Source organism: Atheta coriaria, unplaced genomic scaffold, assembly GCF_025399875.1.
Source record: "Atheta coriaria isolate IRGN ID8LTWV9N9 unplaced genomic scaffold, Caltech_Dcor_3.1 hic_scaffold_6_pilon, whole genome shotgun sequence".
Lineage (NCBI taxonomy): Eukaryota > Metazoa > Arthropoda > Insecta > Coleoptera > Staphylinidae > Dalotia > Dalotia coriaria.
The window spans coordinates 13,480,845-13,486,961 of NW_027045448.1; positions in this window are offsets into that span (position 1 = coordinate 13,480,845).

Consider the following 6,117-nt stretch of genomic DNA (forward strand, 5'->3'; position numbering starts at 1 on the left):
CCAAAGATTGCATTTTTTATTAAGCTGAGGACTAATTTTTCCTTGATTTTTTGGGGATTTTGCACCTGGGTCCGACGTCGTAGAAGGACCATTTTGCGTCATGTTGTAAGTATTAAATTTCTTTATCATTTTCCTTAATAACATTTATGAATATCTTACAAATTGACCATAAATTGCATTTTTGTGCTTCGGGACAAATTTTTATGTTTTAGAGATGCTTGCACCTGAGTCCGACGTCATTGCGAAAAGACTATTTTGCATCAAATTGTAAGTATTAAAATTCTTTATCATTTTTCTAAATAACATTTATGAATATCTTACAAATTGACCCTAAAATTACATTTTATGCTTCGATGGACTAATTTTTACTTGTTTGAGGAGTTTTGTCTCCTGGAGTCCGACATCGTGAGGACCATTTTCTTTATCAGATTGTAAGTATTAGATTTCTTTATCATTTCCTAAATAGCATTTATAGATATCTTACAAATTGACCCTTAAAATTGCATTTTATGCTTCAGGACTAAATTTTCCTTGTTTTAAGGGATTTTGCACCCGGTCCCACATCATTATTAGAGGGACCGACATCAGATTGTAAGTATTAAAATTCTTTATCTGTTTTCTAAATAACATTTATGAATATCTTACAAGTGACCCCTTAAAAATTGCATTTTTATGCTTCGAAGGACAAATTTTTCCTTGTTTTAGGGATTTTCACCTGATTCCGACATCGTAGAGGACATTTTACGTCAGATTGTAAGTATTAAATTTCTTTATCATTTTCCTAAATAACATTTATGAATATCTTTAAATTGACCCTTAAAATTACATTTTTATGCTTCGAAGGACTAATTTTTCCTTGTTTTGAGGATTTTTACACCTGGAGTCCGACATCGTAGAGGACCATTTTCTCATCCCAGATTGTAGTATTAAATTTCTTCATCATTTTTCCTAAATAACATTTATGAATATCTTACAAAATTGACCTTAAAATTGCATTTTATGCTTCGAGGACTAATTTTTACCTGGTTTTGGCGATTTTTTGCACCTGAGTCCGACATCGTAGAAGTTCATTTTAATTGATGAAGTACAAATTCTTCATTTCTAAATAACATTTATGAATATCTTACAAATTGACCTTAAAATTGCATTTTATGCTTCGAAGGACTTTAATTTTTTCCTTGTTTGGGGATTTTGCACCTGGAGTCCGACATCGTAGAAGGACCATTTTTGCGTCAGATTGTAAGTATTAATTTCTTTATCAGTTTCATAATAACATTTTGGATATCTTACAAATTGACTGAAATTGCATTTTATGCTTCGAAGGACAAATTCTTACTTGTTTTGAGTTTTGCACCCACAGCTCCGACATCGTAGAAGGACCATTTTGCATCAGATTGTAAATTATTAGAATTTCGTTATTATCTTCCTAAATAACTTTTTGTGATTCATCTCACAAATTGATAATTAATGCGCGTAAAAACTCAGGATTAAGATTTGGTTGCGCGCGTTTTCTTCCATTGGATATCTTCCGGTGACATTGAATTCCATTGAATTTATTGTTCATGATTTGTTAAACACATTTCGTGTAGCATCTTCAGTCATTGTTACTAAATAAATGGTAAATAGAGTTATAAGTTGAAATCATAATTTAATTCCTTAATACTTTTCAAATTTATTTTGATTTTATTGAAATAAAATAATAGTTGATATAATACTATCAAGCATATTTGTTTTGTGATTATAACTTTATCGTTCCGAAATAGATTTATAATTTATGTTTGTATGATGGGTATTTGTATGATGGTTATACACAGTCTTGTTGTTTTAAGGTGAGACAAACAACAACATTTATACCTGGAAACAGATATGGTCTTGATAAGTGAGCGTTGTGGCTCGGGTATGTGCGTATACTAGCATGCTGGAGGTTCGTGAATCGAATCTCAGTTGTAGAAGGAAGTTTTATTAAATATTAAGAAATTTACGAAATGTGGGTTGCATACCATACAAACATCAATTCAAGTATTAGAAATAGCGAAAAGCAGGGAAACACAACAGGAATGGAAATGAAGATGGTGGAGGAGCAGAAGAGAGCAGCAGGAACGGTAAAGAGAAAGAGAATACGGTACAAACAGAAGAGAATAGGGTGACGAAATTTTTAAATTTTTTTGGCACGTGTCGTTATAAGACAGTCTACGGTCGATCTCCCGACGCCTCCGGCGCTCTGATCCCGATCACTACACTGCTTCGATCATCCATTGCTCCCAGCCCATCCTACAGCTACGATGTCTCTACGCTTCATCCCCGAAATTATCAGGCATATCAGCAATTTTTTATGGTGGGGATCAGAGAACTCATATGGGACAATCATATAAGGACTTGTAGAAGGTATTTCTAAAGTGTCTACGCCCTCTCTCAGGCCGACCACAACACTGAGAAATACTTTTACAAGTTGTGACCTGTACCTAATGATATAGAAGGAAGAGGTTGCTGAAGTCATAAAACACAACCATTGCCTTTAGCATTTCTTTATTAACAAATTACATACAATCCAAGTTCTGAACTTGCAAGTTCAACAGCTATATAAAACCACATGACGTCATTTTAAAAGTATGTTTATGACCTGCATGAGTCGCGCTATGCTAACGCCTATCAGATTACAAATATAACTTGCTAGAGAAAATAGCAAATTGCGCCCTGTTTTCGCGTGACATAACAGAAAATTATAGCACGTAGTGTTGCAAAGAAAATCTACAATGTAAAAAGAAATGGCTTCAAACAATAAATAATGGCAACTTTTTTGCTGAGCAAAGAAAACTTTATATACAGGGTGTTGTCAAAAGAAAATCTTCTATGTATAAATAAAATCACCCAAAACAATAAAGATTGTGCTCATTTTTCGCTGAGCATAAGGAAAATTTATATACGGGGTGATATAAAAATAAAGAAAATACAAGTTCTATTACCTGTTTCCACCTGGATATCCAGGATACGTGAGAGGTGTAGGATAGTACATAATAAATAATACAATTATTAATAATAATAGTACTTCTTTTAAAGAATACTAAATCTTGAAAATACTTAGTCAGAAACTAGCAAAGACCTGAAGCCGATTACAAACAGAAATAAGATACAAAAGAAAGCAGTAATCAGGCGTCAAACGGAAACTAACGGAAGCGAATAGGCGGCCGACCGGAACGTGACAATATTGCACTGCTTGCATTACATCGTGGATTAAATGTACCATTTCCAGAGCTTCTACTAATTTGACTGATCGTTTTTTTTTTCCTTATCAGGTGATGAATACACATTTAGTGTTTAATTAGTCGAATAATAATATTTATATTACACACACCTTCTTACGTTTCGTAGATGAAATACTCCACAAGAGCACAACTGGTGCTGGTAATTAAAAATAGCATTAAATGAATACACAAAACAAAACCACTAGGAATTCTTAGCCGACGGGAGATAACCGCCGCCGACTGTAAACACGTGCGTTTCTTAGCCAAAAATCCGCAATTCTGGGTTCCATGCGCGATGTCTGAATAACGCTTTATACACCATGCTCATTCGGATACTTCTAAATCTTATATTTGTTGACCGATTTTTGAATTCAACTGCGGCTTAAAATCGCAGAAACGCGATTAGTCGCACGAAAATCGCCGATCAAGTAAACGCATCTTTACCACACGCAGCACCGCAAGATCTACTAAGTAAGAAATAGCACAAACGCACAGGCAGGCCGGACGCCCCGCAACGCGATAACAAAACTTTGTTTATGCACAATAGGGTGTCGATTATTTCCCACATTGATTTTTTTGTTGCCGCCCTCTGAAGTTTTAGTTTTAGCTCACAAAATAAATGATCCAGCGTAAATTGGCTCTTGTTTTTTAATTTAAACCGTGCCGGAATCATGATACTTTCCCATTTTAAATAACATAGGATTTCCTGACGTTTGCATTTAATTTTATCTCAAAATTAAATAAACCTACAGCTTCGACAAAGACATATTCTGATGCAAAATTTTGCCCTCTGCAAAAAGATCTCTTTGGTTTCCGCCGAAACATTCCTGTAAAGTATTAGCACAAGCACCGATAACTAATAGTGAGAACTATAGACAATTCATGTTGTGGATACAGTCAATGCCATGAAAGGAAGATTGTATATTGTAAGCATTACTCTCTTATTGGTATGAACAATATATCAATATATTAAAACAATATAATAAACAATATAATAAACAATATAATAAAATCCATAATTGAATAAGTCCAGTAGCAGAAAGGCGGTCACCGAGATAATCACAATTTGTTGAAAATCTGGGACAAAATAGAAAATGCCGTAACACTTGAGTTATATTGATAGTTATTGTGTATACGCACTTGTACTCGTTGCGCTAGGAATTGTAGTTTTGTTTATAACACACGGAACGCGGTCTTACTCCTAAGTTCCGGAATAATATTCTTTAAGATGCGGAATTTAATTCTGTAACTCCCGGTATCGAAATTTATTGCAAGAAAAATCCGTTACGCAGAGGTTAGAATTGATGATTGTGTGTATACGCGCACTTGTACTCGTTGCGCTAGGGTACTTAGTTTTATTGGTATAACTGCGCGAACACTTGGTGTCCAAATAGTTCAGGAATAATTTTCCCAGATACGAATTTAATTTTACATCTCGCATTGTTTTGAAGTTGTGCTCCAAAAATTCCGTAACGCGAGTTATATTAATAGTTGTGTGTATACACTTGTACTCGTAGAAGTGTCGGAGCCCAGAGCAGGAGTAGAGAGAAAACGGTAGAAGTAACTCGTAATCAAGATACCGTACGAAGGTAGCGGTAGAAGTGACTCGTATTCAGGACACCACGTACGAAGGGAAGCGGTAGAAGTGACTCTATTCAAACCATTACGAGGTAGCGGTAGAAGTGACTTCATTCAGGGCACCACCATTTTGAAGGTAGCGGTAAAGTAACTCGTGTTCAGGGCACCGTACGAGGTAGCGGTTGAAGCTTCCATTCATTTAGAGATATAATAAAGAAATTTTTTAGGGGTCAATTTGTAGATATTCATAAATGTTATTTAGGAAAATGATAAAGAATTTTTAATACTTACAATCTGATGCAAAATGGTCCTTCTACGATGTCGGACTCAGGTGCAAAATCCTAAAACAAGTAAAATTAGTCTTCGAAGCATAAAAATGTAATTTTAGGGGGTGGTGTAAGATATTCATAAATGTTATTTAGGAAAATGATAAAAAGAAATTTAATACTTACACAATCGTTGCAAAAATGGTCATCTACGATGTCGGACTCAGTTGCAAAAATCCCTAAAACAAGTAAGAATTAGTCCTTCGAATCATAAATGAAATTTTTAGGGGGTGAATTTGTAAGATATTCATAAAGTATTTATTTGGAAAATGATAAGAATTTTAATACTTACAATTTGATGCACGAAAATGGTCTTTCTACGATGTCGGACTCAGGTGCAAATCCTAAAACAAGTAAGTAGTCCTTAGAAGCATAAAATGCAATTTTTGAGGTCAATTTGTAAAAGATGATGCATAAATATTGTTAGGAAAATGATAAAAGAATTTTAATACTTACAATCTGATGTAAATAGTCATTCTACGATGTCAGGTCACGTGCAACATCCACAAAAACAAGTAAAAAAATTAGTCTTTCGAAGCATAAAATGCAATTTTAAGGGTCAATTTATAGATATTCATAAATGTTATTTAGGAAAGAATAAAGAATTTTAATACTTACAATCTTATGCAAAAAATGGTCCTTCTACAATGTCGGACTCAGGTGCAAATTCCTAAAACAAGTATTAAAATTAGTCCTTCGAAACATAAAAATGCAATTTTATGGGTCAATTTGTAAGATATTCATAAATTTTATTTGGGAAAATGATAAATAATTTAATACTTTACAATCTGATGTAAATTGGGTCCTTCTACGATGTGGACTGGAGTGCCATGCCTAAAACAAGTAAATATTGGTCCTTCGAAGCATAAGAAAATGCAATTTTAAGGGTCAATTTATTGGGAATGTCACAAAAGTTATTTAAGAAAATAATAAAGAAATTAAATACTTGCAATCTTCTGTAAAATGGTCCT